This window comes from Chiloscyllium plagiosum, unplaced genomic scaffold (genome assembly GCF_037043375.1).
Source record: "Chiloscyllium plagiosum isolate Xiang-an unplaced genomic scaffold, Cpla_swu_hap1 HiC_scaffold_13, whole genome shotgun sequence".
NCBI classification, from domain to species: domain Eukaryota; kingdom Metazoa; phylum Chordata; class Chondrichthyes; order Orectolobiformes; family Hemiscylliidae; genus Chiloscyllium; species Chiloscyllium plagiosum.
In genome coordinates this window covers 104337206-104353052 of record NW_028270151.1, presented here as the reverse complement: position 1 = coordinate 104353052, position 15847 = coordinate 104337206, and positions in this window count along the sequence as shown.

Genomic DNA, 15847 nt, shown 5'->3' with positions numbered 1-15847 from the left:
ACCGAAGTGTGTTACAGCCTGGAATCTAATCACGGGATTCAGATTGGTTTATATGCAGAATACCAGATAGCCCGGAGTGAGTATGTCCTGGAATCTCATGGAAGGGTTCAGGCTGGTTTATACCCCGGAGTGAGATACAGCCTGGAATCTAATCGAGGGGTTCAGGGTTGTTTATATACAGAATAACAGATACCACAGACTGAGTTACAGCCTGGAATCTACTCGAGGGTTTCAGGGTGGTTTATATACAGAATAACAGATAGCCCGGAATGAGTTACAGCCTGAAATATAATCGAGGGGTTCAGGGTGGTTTATGTACAGAATAACAGATACCACAGACTGAGTTATAGCCTGGAATCTACTCGAGGGTTTCAGGGTGGTTTATATGCAGAATAACAGATAGCCCGGAGTGAGTATGTCCTGGAATCTCATGGAAGGGTTCAGGCTGGTTTATACCCCCGGAGTGAGATACAGCCTGGAATCTAATCGAGGGGTTCAGGGTTGTTTATATACAGAATAACAGATACCACAGACTGAGTTACAGCCTGGAATCTACTCGAGGGTTTCAGGGTGGTTTATATACAGAATAACAGATAGCCCGGAATGAGTTACAGCCTGAAATATAATCGAGGGGTTCAGGGTGGTTTATGTACAGAATAACAGATACCACAGACTGAGTTACAGCCTGGAATCTACTCGAGGGTGTCAGGGTGGTTTATATGCAGAATAACAGATAGCCCGGAGTGTGTTACAGCCTGGAATCTAATCGCGGGGTTCAGACTTTTTTATATACAGAATACCAAATAGCCTGGAGTGAGTAAAGTCCTGGAATCAAATGGAAGGTTTCAGGCTGGTTTATATACAGAATAACAGATAGCTCGGAGTGAGTAACACACTGGAATCTAATCGAGGGTTTCAGAATGGTTTATATACAGAATAACAGATAGCCTGGAGTGATGTACAGCCTGGAATATAATCGTGGGATTCAGGGTGGTTTATATACAGAATAACAGATAGCCTGGATTGATGTACAGCCTGGAATATAATCGAGGTATTAAGGGTGGTTTGTATACAGAATAACAGATAGCCCGGAGTGAGTTATGGCCTGGAATCTAAGCGAAGGGTTCGGTGTGGGTTATATACAGAATAACAGATGGCCCTGAGTGAGTTAAGGCCTGGAATGTAATCGAGTGGTTCATGGTAGTTGAAAAACAGAATAACAGATGCCATACAATGAGATAGAGCCTGGAATCTAATCAAGGGGTTCAGAGCGGTTTATATGCAGAATAACAGGTAGCCCGGTGTGAGTTACATCCTGAAATCAAATCGAGGTGTTCGGGGTCGTTAATATACAGAACGACAGATCGCTGGAGTGAGTTACAGCCTCGAATCGAGTCAATGGGTTCACAATTTGAACCCACAGAAGGTCAGTGTGGGATTTGACAAAACTTTCAATTTGGGATGAGGCCTAGCCAGGCAGGATTCTGATCCAACCCTGCAAATCTACAATTCAGTGGCTGAGCTCTTTCAGGTTTTGTATATTATGTTTCTCTCATCTATTAGGAGCTTGGAATGTAAGGCAGACTTTACTGGAATGTCACATTCTCTCTCCGTGTTAACTGTAAACAGGTTCTGGGATTTGCATTTTAATCACCTTCAAAGAGCTATCTCCATTTCTTATCTCTGCTAGCATCAATTAATGGAAATGGCTTTTGACACATTGACCCCTCTCCCTTGCTGAAAGTATTCCTGAAACAAATCAGTCAGGCAGACATCTTAGATCTGTCCACAGCCACCATTTTATATCAGCAAAACGACGATATTGAGTTTATAAATAAGGAAAAGCAAGAGAGACTGGCAACATCAATACAGCTTGAAAATATTTAACATTGAACATGCACACAGAATCACAGACACACAGAATCACTCACAGAGATACAGACATCTTCCAGGAGTTGTCTACATTTCCTATCTTGCAAGGGAAGTCATGTTATGATGATGCATTCATGCAGGACAGTAAACAGCTTTTGAGACTTTCCACATTGTGATAGAAATTCAGCCCCAATCTGAAACTTGGAGATATGGAACAGAACAGAAATGAAACAGCAGCTTTCTGTGTTCCTGCTCCCAATGTAACATTTGACCATTTAGTTTATCTTGTCTTCTGCCTAACATTCAACAAGGATCACTACATAGATCTATTAACAGATACCCAGGTGTGAATTACAGAATAATAGAGGCTCCGGAGTGACTAACAGCCTGGAATCTAATCGACGGCTTCAGGGTATATATACAGAATAACAGATACCCAGGAGTGAGTTACAGATTGGAATGAAATCGAACGGTTCAGGGTGGTTTTTGTACTGAATAACAGATACCCCAGAGAGAGTTACAGACTGAAATCTAATCAACGGGTTCTTGGTGGTTCCTTTACAGAATATCAGATACCCAGGAGTGAGGGACAGACTGGAATCTAATCGAGGGGTTTAGGGTTTAGACACAGCATATCACATACCCAGGAACGAGGACAAGACTGGAATGTTATTGTGGGGTTCGGGGTGGTTTATATACAGCATACCAGAAACTCAGGAGTGAGTTTCAGATTGGAATCTAACCGAGGGATTTGGGGAGGTTTATATTCAGAATAACTCATAATCGGGAGTGAGTCACAAAATCGCGGAGTCGTACAGTCATAGAGATGTACAGCATGGAAACAGACCCTTTGGACCAACCCGTCTATGCCGACCAGATATCCTAACCTACTCTAGTCTCTTTTGCCAGCACTTGGCTCATATCCCTCCAAACCTTTCCATTCATATACCCATCAAGCTGAATTTTAAATGTTGCAATTGTACCAGCCTTCACCACTTCCTCTGACAGCTCATTCCATTCATGTACCACCCTATGAGTGAACAACTTGCCCCTTAGGTTCCTTTCATATCTTTCCCCTCTCACACTAAACCTATACCTTCAGGTTCAGGACCCCCCCACCACCCAAGGAAATGACTTTGTCTATTTAACCTATCCATGCCCCACATGATTTTATAAACCTCGATAAGGTCGCCCCTCAGTCTCTCATGCTCCAGGGAAAACAGCCCCAGCCTATTCAGCCTCTCCCTGTCGCTCAAATCCTCTAACCCTGCAAGCTCCTTGTAAATCTTTTCTGAACCCTTTCAAGTTTCACAATATCCTTCCAATAGGAAGGAGACCAGAATTGCACGCCATCTTCCAACAGTGGCCTAACCCATGTCCAGTCCAGCCGCAACATGACCTCTCAATGCCTATACTCAAGACTCTGACCAATAAAGGAAAGCATACCAAACGCTGCCTTCATTATTTTATCCACCTGCCACTCTACTTCCAAGGAGCTACGAACCTGCACTTCAAAGTCTCTTTGTTCAGCAACTCTCCCTCGGACCTGACCATTAAGTGTATAAGTACTGCTCAAATTTGCTTTCCCAAAATGCAGCACCTCGTGTTTATCTAAATTAAACTCCATCAAGTGGAATAGAATTGAAAGTTTTGGGGTGTTTTTGAAATACGCGAGTCACACATACATAGAAGTGAGTTGCATGTTGGAATCTAATCGCGGGGGTTCCAGGTGATTCATATAATTCCGACTGTGGGGAAACAAACCGTTCAGCCGAACAAGACCACACTGACCCTCAGAAGAATAACCCAGCCAGACCCATTTCCCCACATATACCCCTGAATAATGCACCTCACCGACACATCACTGAACACTGTAGGCAATTTTAACAGGGATTGGATTGGATGGCTAATATATAGAACAACAGATACCCAGGAGTCTGATACAGACTGGAATCTAATCAAAGGATTGGTGTTGCTAATGTACAGAGTTCCTTAAAAATACAAGTCAGTTACAGATTGGAAATTTTGCCATGGGGTTTCAGGATGATTATGTGTAGAATAACAGATACCCAGGAGTGAGCTGCAGACGGCAGTCAAATTGTTGGGACTGGAAGATTTACAGACAAACCAACGCGGTACGAGAGGGGAGAAAGCAGAGGAGAAAGTTCCCACCATGGACCAACTCAACAATGTGCTGAGCCAGACAGGAATCAACTGCTGTGTATGGAAGTTACCATGTGTTCTGAAAGATGGGAGAAACAGGCAGATACCGACACTTGCTGTGATGTTGCAGGCAAATATCTGAAGGACAGGGAATCCCGAAGCAGAGTCGCAGAGTTATACTCAGTTTAAACTCTCTCCATCACACACACCCACACATAGAAACTGAATCTAATGTGGAGTAATATCCATGTGCAGCACAGTTTTCCAAACTAACTCAGTGACAGACGAAACTCCCCGTTCTCTGCCCAGTCCTCACTTCCAGACGCAGGGAGGTTTTGTCCCTGACCCAGGGCAGGTTTCTGACTGGATATTATTACATTGCAACATGAAGGTACTGAGTGTAACAGTTTGCTACATCCCGTCATGTCATCTACTTTGCTGTCAGTGTTTTGTGAATTACATTGAAATCATCGGCAGATGAAAGAGAATATTCTGGAACATGATTTGCAATAAGAATAGATAAAGCTGAATGTTTCTGTGTAAAATGACAAGAAATTCTGAAATGGTAAGAATCAGAGTCTACGGCTGACCATGTAAAAAACATCAGTAAGTTAACATGATGGTAGTGCCATAAGATAGGAGGACCAGTGACAAATGATCATTATTGAGATTAGATTGTGTTGGGGACATGAGCTTAACGTGACAGGAAGTGGAATCAAATCAATGGGTTCTGGGTGGTTTATACACAAAATAACAGATAGCCCAGAGTGAGTTAAGGCATGGAATCTATCTGAGGGGTTCAGGGTGGCTTATATACAGAATAATAGCTAGCCCAGAGTGAGTTATGTTCTGGAATCCAATTGAGGGGTTCATGGTGGTTTATATGCAGAAGAGGGAGTCGAAGTTTGGGTCAGTAAATTTGCAGATGATACGAAGATTGGTGGAGTTGTGGATAGTGAGGAGGGTTGTTGTCGGCTGCAAAGGGACTTAGATATGATGCAGATCTGGGCTGAGGAGTGGCAGATGGAGTTCAACCCTGTCAAGTGTGAGGTTGTCCATTTTGGACGGACAAATAAGAATGCGGAATACAGGGTTAACGGTAGTGTTCTTAGTAAGGTGGAGGAGTAGAGAGATCTTGGGGTCTATGTTCACAGATCTTTGAAAGTTGCCACTCAGGTGGATAGAGCTTGTAAGAAGGCCTATGGTGTATTAGCGTTCATTAGCAGATGGATTGAATTCAAGAGTCGTGAAGTGATGTTACACCTGTACAGGACTTTGGTTAGGCCACATTTGGAGTACTGTGTGCAGTTCTGGTTGCCTCACTTTAGGAAATATGTGGAAGCTTTGGAGAGGGTGCAGAGAAAATTTACCAGGATGTTGCCTGGAATGGCGAATAGGTCGTACGAGGATAGGTTGAGAGTGCTAGGCCTTTTCTCATTGGAACTGCGAAGGATGAGGGGTGACTTGATGATCAGAGGAATAGATAGAGTAAACAGTCAGAAATTTTTCCCCCGGGTACAACAGAGTGTTACAAGGGGACATAAATTTAAGGTGATGGGTGGAAGGTATGGGGGGATGTCAGGGGTAGGTTCTTTACCCAGAGAGTGGTGGGGGCATGGAATGCGCTGCCTGCGGGAGAGGCAGAGTCAGAATCATTGGCGATCTTTAAGCGGCAATTGGATAGGTACATGGATGGGTGCTTAAGCTAGGACAAATGTTCGGCACAACATCGTGGGCCGAAGGGCCTGTTCTGTGCTGTATTGTTCTATGTTCTATGTTCTATAATAACAGATACCCCGGAGTGAGGTACAGCTTGGAATCTAATCGAGGGGTTCATGATGTTTTATATACAGAATAACAGATACCCTGGAGTGAGATGCTGACTGGAATCTAATCGAGGGCTTCAGTGTGGTTTATATACAAAATAACAGATACCCGAGTGTGAGGTACAGCCTGGAATCTAATCGAGGGGTTCAGTGTGGTTAAAATCTAGAATGACATATAGCCTGGAGTAAGTTAAGGCCTGTAATCTAATCGAGGGGTTCAGGATGATTTATATACAGAATAACAGATACCCTAGAGTGAGTTACAGCCTGGAATCTAATGGAGGGGTTCAGGATGTTTTATATACAGAATAATATATCATCCGGAGTGAGTTACAGCCTCGAATTTTCTTCGCAGGGTTCAGGGTGTTTTTTGTACAGAATAAAAGGATATCCCGGAGTGAGTTACAGACTGGAATCTAATCGAGGGGTTCAGGGTGGTTTATATACAGAATAACAGATACCCCGGAGTGGGGTCAGCCTGAAATCTAATCAAGGTGTTCAGGGTGGTTTATATACAGAATAACTGAAACCTTGGATTGAGATACAGACTTGAATCCAATCGAGGGGTTCGGTGTGGTTTTCAATACAGATTAACAGATGGCCCGAAGTGAGCAACAGCCTGGAATCTAATTGCGGGGTTCGGAGTGGTTTATATACTGAATTACAGATATCCGGAGTGAGTTAAAGCCTGGAATTTACTCGAGGTGTTCAGTGTGGTTTATGTACAGAATAAAAAGATAGCCCGGAGTGAGTTACAGACTGGAATCTCACCAAGGGGCTCAGGATGGTTTATATACAGAATAATAGATACCCCGGAGTGAGTTACAACCTCGAATCTAGTCAATGATTTCCCGATTTGAATCCACAGAAGGTCAGTGTGGGATTTGAGAAACCCTGAACTTGGGATGAGGCCTAGCCAGGCAGGATTCTGATCCAACGCTGCAAATCAACAATTCAGTGGCTGAGCTCTTTCACGTTTTGTATATTAGTTTCCCTCATATATTAGGAGCTTGGAAAGTAAGGCAGACCTTACTGGAATGTCACATTGTCTCTCCGCATTCACAGTAAACAGGTTCTTGGATTGCATTTTAATCACCTTCAAAGAGCTGTCTCCATTTCCTATCTCTGCTAGCATCAATGAATGGAAATGGCTTTTGACACATTGACCCCTCTCCCTTGCTGAAAGTATTCCTGACACAAATCAGTCAGGAAGGCATTTTATATTTGTCCACAGCCACCATTTTATATCAGCACAGCGATGACATTGAGTTTCTAAAGAAGGAAAAGCAAGAGAGACTGGCAACATCAATACAGATTGAAAATAATTTGCATTGAACACGCACACAGAATCACTCACGAACAGACATACACAGACACACAGAATCACTCACAGACAGAGATACAGACATCTTCCAGGAGTTGTCTCCATTCCCTATCTTGCAAGGGAATTCATGCTTTGATGATTCATTCATGCAGGACAGTAAACAGCTTTTGAGACTTTCCCCATTGTGACAGAAATTCAGCCCCAATCTGAAACTTGGAGATATGTAACAGAACAGAAATGAAACAGCAGCTTTCTGTGTTCCTGCTCCCAATGTAACATTTGACCCTTTAGCTTATCTTGTCTTCTGTTTAACATCCAACAAGGATCACTTCACAGATCCATTAACAGATACCCAGGAGTGAGTTACAGAATATCAGATGCCCCGGAGTGAGTTACAGCCTGGAAACTAAGCGAGGGGTTCAGGGTGGTATATATACAGAATAACAGAAACTCAGGAGTGAGTTACAGATTGGAATGTAATTGAGCAGTTCAGGGTGGTTTATGTACAGAACAACAGATACCCCAGAGAGAGTTACAGACTGGAATCTAATCAACGGATTCTGAGTGGTTCATATACAGAATATCAGATACCCAGGAGTGAGGGACAGACTGGAATCTAATCGAGGGGTCTAGGGTCTCCACACAGCATATCAGATACTCAGAAACGAGGGAAAGACCGGAATGTAATCGAGGGGTTCGGGGTGGTTTATATACAGCATACCAAATACCCAGGAGTGAGTTACAGACTGGAATGTAATCCAGTGTTTTAGGGTTTATATACAGAATAACAGATACCCAGGAGTGAGGAACAGACTGGAATCTAATTGAGGGTTTTATGGTTTATATACAGAATAACAGATACACAGTTGTGAGGGATAGGCTGGAATCTAATCGATGGGTATAAGGTGGTTTACAGACCAGATACGAAAAGTGCAGCAGGTCAGGCAGCATCCAGGGAACAGGAGAATCAACGTTTCGGGCATAAGCCCTTCTTCAGGATTTGACGAGGTTTATATTCAGAATAACTGATAACCGGGAGTGAATCACAAAATCGCGGAGTCGTACAGTCATAGAACATAGAACATAGTACATAGAAAAATACAGCGCAGTACAGGCCCTTTGCGCCTCGATGTTGCGCCGATCCAAGCCCACCTAACCTACACTAACCCACTATCCTCCATATGCCTATCCAATGCCTGTTTAAATGCCCATAAAGAGGGAGAGTCCACCACGGCTACTGGCAGAGCATTCCATGAACTCACGATTCGCTGAGTAAAGAATCTACCCCTAACATCTGTCCTATACCTACCACCCCTTAATTTAAAGCTATGCCCGCTCGTAATAGCTGACTCCATACGTGGAAAAAGGTTCTCATGGTCAACCCTGTCTAAACCCCTAATCATCTTGTACACCTCTATCAAGTCACCCCTAAACCTCCTTTTCTTCAATGAAAACAGCCCCAAGTGCCTCAGCGTTTCCTCATTAGATCTTCCTACCATACCAGGCAACATCCTGGTAAACCTCCTCTGCACCCGTTCCAATGCCTCCACATCCTTCCTATAGTATGGCGACCAAAACTGCATACAATACTCCAGATGCGGTCACACCAGAGTCTTATACAGCTTCAACATGACCTCAGGACTCCGGAACTCAATTCCTCTACCAATAAAAGCCCGAACGCCATATGCCTTCTTCACAGCACTATTTACCTGGGGTGGCAACTTTCAGAGATCTCTGTACATGGACACCAAGATCCCTCTGCTCATCCACGCTACCAAGTAACCGACCATTAGCCCAGTACCCCATCTTCTTGTTACTCTTACCAAAGTGAATCACTTCACACTTACCTACATTGAACTCCATTTGCCACCTTTCTGCCCAGCTTTGCAGCTTATCTACATCCCGCTGTAACCTGCCCCATCCTTCCTCACTGTCAACAACTCCACCGACTTTCGTATCATCTGCAAACTTGCTCACCCAACCTTCTAGCCCCTCCTCCAGGTCATTTATAAAATGACAAACAGCAATGGTCCCAAAACATATCCTTGCGGAACACCGCTAGTAACTGCAATCCAAGATGAACCTTTACCATCAACTACTACCCTCTGTCTTCTTCCAGATAGCCAATTCCTAATCCAAACCTCCAACTCACCCTCAATGCCATACCTCCGTATTTTTTTGCAGTCGCCTACCATGGGGAACCTTATCAAACGCCTTACTAAAATCCATATGCACTACATCTACCGCTTTACCCTCGTCCACCTCCTTAGGCACCTTCTCAAAGAATTCAATAAGGTTTGTGAGGCACGACCTACCCTTCACAAAACCATGCTGACTATCCTTGATCACATTATCCAGATGTTCATAAATCCTATCCCTTACAATTCTCTCTAAGACTTTGCCCACAACAGAAGTAAGACTCAACGGCCTATAGTGACTAGGGTTATCCCTACTCCCCTTCTTGAACAAGGGAACCACATTTGCCATCCTCCAGTCTTCTGGCACTATTCCTGTAGACAAAGAGGACATAAAATCAAGGTCAATGGCTCTGCAATCTCCTCCCTTGCTTCCCAGAGAATCCTAGGATAAATGCCATCAGGTCCAGGGGACTTATCTCTTTTCACCCTTTCCAGAATTTCCAACACATCTTCCCTACATACCTCAAAGCCATCCATTCTACTTAATTGTGACTCAGTATTCACATCGGCAAAAGTGTCCTGTTCCTGAGTGAATACTGACGAAAAATATTCATTCAGTGTCTCCCCAATCTCTTCAGTCCCCACACGCAACTTCCCACTACTATCCTTGACTGGACCTATTCCTACCCTAGTCATTCTTTTATTCCTGATATACCTATAGAAAGCCTTAGGGTTTTCCCTAATCCTACCAACTAAGGACCTTTCATGTCCCCTCCTTGCTGCTCTTAGCTCTCTCTTCAGATCCTTCCTGGCTACCTTATAACTCTCAATCGCCCTAATTGAACCTTCACGCCTCATCTTTACATAGGCCGCCCTCTTCCCTTTAACAAGGGATTCCAATTCCTTATTAAACCACGGCTCCCTCACAAGACCCTTTCCTCCCTGGCTGACAGGTACATACTTATCAAGGAAATAGTTGCTCCTTGAACAAGCTCCACATATCAATTGCACCCTTCCCTTGAAGCCTACTTTTCCAAGCCATGCATCCTAAGTCGTGCCTCACCACATGATAATTTCCCTGCCTCCAGCTATAACTCTTGCCCTGCAGTGCACACTTATCCCTCTCCATCACTAGAGTAAAAGTCACCGAATTGTGGTCACTGTCCCCAAAGTGCTCACCTACCTCTGATTCTAACACCTGGCCTGGTTCGCTACCCAGAACCAAATCCAGTATGGCCTCACCTCTTGTTGGCCTGTCTACATATTGTGTCAGGAAACCCTCCTGCACACATTGGACAAACACCGACCCATCTAACGAAATCGAGCTATAGCGTTCCCAGTCAATATTTGGAAAGTTAAAGTCCCCCATAACACCACCCTATTACTTTCATTCTTCTCCTGAATCATCCTCGCAATCCTTTCTTCTACGTCTCTAGGTCTATTAGGAGGCCTGTAGAAAACTCCTAACAGGGTGACCTCACCTTTCCTATTCCTAACCTCAGCCCAAACTACCTCAGATGGCGAGTCTTCATCCATCGTCCTTTCCACAGCTGTAATACTATCTTTGACAAGCAATGCCACACCTCCCCCTCTTTTACCCCCACCTCTGACCCGACTAAAACATTTCAACCCTGGAACCAGCAACAGCCAATCCTATCCCTGATCTACCCATGTCTCCGTAATAGCCACAACATCGAAATTCCAGGTACCAACCCACGCTGCACGTTCACCTGCCTTATTTCGTATACTTCTTGCATTGAAGTATACACACTTCAAGCCACTTTCATGTCTACAGGCACCCTCCTTAGAGATTGATGCCATATTCCTAACCTCCCTACACTCCAGGTCCTGCACCCTAAAGCTACAGTTTACGTTCCCATGCCCCTGCAGAGTTAGTTTAAACCCCCCCCCAAAGAGCACTATCAAACCTCTCCCCAAGTATACTGGTGCCCCTCAGGTTTAGGGGTAGACCATCCTGTTTATAGAGGTCCCACCTTCCCCAGAAAGAACCCCAGTTATCCAGACACCGGAATCCCTCCTTCCTTCACAATCCCTGTAGCCACGCAGTTAACTGTTCTCTCTCCCTATTCCTCGACTCTCTATCACGTGGCATGGGCAACAAAGCAAAGACAACAAACCAGTCATCCAGTCTGCGTTTTGTCTCCCAGCGTAGAGGAGATCACATAGTGAACAGCAAATTTAGAGTCGTGAGTGTGGTGCTGGAAAAGCACAGTAGGTCAGGCAATATCCGAGGAGCAGGAGAATTGATGTTTCGGGCAGAAGTCATTCATCAGACTTTCATTGTCGCATCCTGAGCTTCCAACCTAGCTCCCTGAAAGCCTGCCTGACATCCTCAGCCCTCTTCCTACCTATGTCGTTGGTGCCAATCTGGACCACGACTTCGGGCTGCTCCCCTTCCCCCTTAAGGACCCGGAAAACATGATCAGAGACGTCACGTACCCTTGCACCTGGGAGGCAACATACCAAACGTGAGTCTCTCTCGCCCCCACAGAACCGCCTATCTGTGCCCCGAACTATCGAGTCCCCAATAACTATTGCTCTGCTCTTCTCCACCCTTCCCTTCTGAGCAACGGGGACAGGCTCCGTGCCAGAGGCCTGAACCACATTGCTTCCCCCTGGTAAGTCGTTCCCCCCACAAGTATCCAAAACGGTATACTTGTTCTTGAGGAGAACGGCCGCAGGGGGTCCCTGCACTGGCTGCTTCCTCCCAGTCCCCCTCACTGTCACCCATCTGTCTGCAATCTTTGGAGTTACTACTTCCCTAAAGCTCCAATCTATGACCCCCTCTGCCTCCCGAATGATCCTAAGTTCATCCAACTCCAGCTCCAGTTCCCTAACACGGTCTTGGAGGAGCTGGAGATGGGTGCATTTGGACGGATACATGCATGGGGAGTGTTTAGAGGGAGATGGGCCAAGTGGTGGTAAGTGGTACGAGATTTATTTAGGATATTTGGTCGGTATGGACGATCAGACCGAAAGGTATTTTTCCGTGCTGTACATCTCTGAGACTCTATTGCCTCTTGAGTGTATAACACAGGAACTGGAGGAGGCTATTCAGCTTCTGAATTCTGTCAGTCAGCTTGTTTGCTCAATTGCTGGGAGTAAAATACAAAAATACATCATTCAGATTTTGATGGTGTTTTACAGAAACAGGAGAAAGACTTTTAGTCATGACAAGCTGTAAGGAATGTGAAGAAGCCATTCAGTCCCACAAATCCATTCCACAGGAGCAGCAGGAGAGCACAGAGCTATTGGAGCCTGTCAGTCAGTGGCAGGAGGAGGACATCTACTTTCGCAAACCTTGGATCAGGAGGCTGTCACTCAACTGCTCAAGATTGGGACACAGGAACAGGACGGAATCATTCAACTGCTTGAGACTGTGACACAGGAACAGGAGGGATTCACTCAGACCTTGAAACTGGGGCACAACGAAATCTGGAGGTTAGTGAGGCCCCAGCATCCTGTTTTCCAAGGACAGCAGGAGGTAACTCACACCCCACCAGTAAAGGACACTGGGAGAGAAGGGGAGTTTGCTTGGAACAAACAAACTTCCCTTCTCTCCCAGTGTCCTTTACTGGTGGGGTGTGAGTCACCTCCTGCTGTCCTTGGAAAACAGGATGCTGGGGCCTCACTAACCTCCAGATCCACCATTCACAAAGACCACGTCTGATCTGATTGTGATTTCCTCATTCCATTTTACGGAGACTCCCCTTTCTGCAGCCTCTGCTCCATTGGTTGGTCATGTTGCAGATTCAGATGCTGCAACAACACTCACCATGACTCATCCAGAAGGATGGCTCTGACAGTCAGGATTTGAAGGGTCCAATCACAAGAATGAAAACACAAATAAAGGAATTGTCAGATGTTTAGTTCTCTCACATTCACAATCCAACTCACATAACCAGCCCATCCAGTATACTTTCAGGATGGAGCACTGTGTAGATCCAGCTAGTGTACAGCTGTATGTAACCCAGCAATGTCCAGAATGAAACTCTGTGCAGCCCACACCAATGCTTGATCTATAATCCTGGACTAAATGTAGGGAGCTGTGCAGTCCGCAGGCATATATAAACCCAGGCTGTTGCATTGTTCGGTAACACTGTGTTAGATCACTTCCCAGTGTGGGGAAAAATGTAATCAATGCTGAAAGTGACAGGATGTGCAGTTCCCATCCATTTACAGCTCCATATCTCCACTGTTGAAAATGTGTTGCTGGAAAAGCGCAGCAGGTCAGGCAGCATCCAGGGAACAGGAGAATCGACGTTTCGGGCATAAGCCCTTCTTCAGGAATGAGGAAAGTTTGTCCAGCAGGCTAAGATAAAAGGTAGGGAGGAGGGACTTGGGGGAGGGGCGTCGGAAATGTGATAGGTGGAAAGAGGTCAAGGTGAGGGTGATAGGTCAGACTGGGGTGGGGGCGGAGAGGTCAGGAAGAAGATTGCAGGTTAGGAAGGCGGTGCTGAATTCGATGGATTTGACTGAGACAGGGTGGGGGGAGTGGAAATGAGGAAACTGGTGAAATCCCAGTTCATCCCTTGTGATTGGAGGGTTCCTAGGCGGAAGATGAGGCGCTCTTCCTCCAACCGTCGTTTTGTTGTGGTCTGACCACAACAAAACGACGGTTGGAGGAAGAGCGCCTCATCTTCCGCCTAGGAACCCTCCAATCACAAGGGATGAACTGGGATTTCACCAGTTTCCTCATTTCCCCTCCCCCCACCCTGTCTCAGTCAAATCCATCGAATTCAGCACCGCCTTCCTAACCTGCAATCTTCTTCCCGACCTCTCCGCCCCCACCCCAGTCTGACCTATCACCCTCACCTTGACCTCTTTCCACCTATCACATTTCCGACGCCCCTCCCCCAAGTCCCTCCTCCCTACCTTTCATCTTAGCCTGCTGGACAAACTTTCCTCATTCCTGAAGAAGGGCTTATGCCCGAAACGTCGATTCTCCTGTTCCCTGGATGCTGCCTGACCTGCTGCGCTTTTCCAGCAACACATTTTCAGCTCTGATCTCCAGCATCTGCAGACCTCACTTTTTCCTCATATCTCCACTGTACCTTGACAAGGTATGCTGCGAATGTGAAATTCACTGCGAGGAAGAGATGTAAATGGAAATAATTTAAATACCAATTGCTCTGATTAAGGCGCAAATCACTCTCGTATTTAAAGATGAAATAACTGAGATAATATCCAATGAGACTTTGTAAACGGTGCAAAGAAGTAAGAGGGGGCTAGTGTTGTTATCGTGGTTGCACCATAAATCTCCAAATAATCAATGGGAATTAGAGGAACAAATATGCAGGGAGACTGTCGAGACTTGCAAGAGCAATAGTGTTGTCATTATAGGTGATTTTAATTTTCCTAACATAGACTAGGACTTCCAGATGGTTAAGAACTTAGATGGAACGTAATTTGTTAAGTGTGTTCAGGAACGTTTCCACAATCAATATATAGAGGATCCTACTGGGGAAGGGAGAAACTCAACCTACTTTTGGAAAATAAGGTAGGATAGGTGACGGAGGTAAAGTGGGGGAGAATTTTGGGAATAGTTACTAGAACTGTATTAATTTTAAAATAGTTATGGTAGGGACAAAATTTGTCCACGGATTCAAGTTCTAAGTTGGGGCAAGGCACATTTTGTTGGAATTAGACAGGGGATTGCAGGAGATGATTGGAGTAGCTTGTTTCCAAGTAAAAGTAGCCCGGGCAAGTGGGAGGGCTTCAAAAGTGAGATAGCTCAAGTTGAAGGTCTATATGTTCGTGTGAAGGTGAAGGGAAAGTGAGGCTGGAAGAGAGAATCCTGGATGACAAGAGATATTGAGGCTATGACCAGGAAACATAGGAGGCATGGCTCAGGTACAGGCAGCTGGGACCAAAAGAATCCCTGGAGGTACACAGGGGATACAGGAGTTTAGTGAAGAAGGAAATCAAACGGCGGAAAGGGGGTATGAGATAACCTTGGCTGAGCAGATTAATGTGAATCCAAATTCAGTATAGTAAAGAAAAAAAACAAACGGGGAGAGGATAGGACGTCTTAAAATCCATAATGGGTATGCATGTGTAAAACCTCAAGAGATGGTTGAGTTCCTCAACTCCCCCTCTGTGTTTACCATGAAGAAAGACATGAAGACCTGCGACTTTTGGGAGGTTAATTGTCTTATCTTGGTACAGTCCATATCACAGTAGAGGTGCTGATGGACATATTAGAATGCATAAAGTCAGATTAATCTCTTGGTCCTGACCAGATATATCTAAGAGCACTGCAAGAGGCGAGAGAAAACAGTTCAGGGGCCAAGGACCCAGAAGACTGGGCGGTAACAAATGTGGCCTTATTCAAGAAGGGCTGCAAAGAAAAGTCAGAGAAACATAGACCAGTAGGCTTCACATCTGTTTTCGGTAAACCGCTTGAGAAGGTTCTGAGATATAAGATATGCATGCATTTGGAAAGACAGAATTTGACTTGGAGCAGTCAGCGTAGCTTTGTGCGTGCCAGATAATGCCTTACA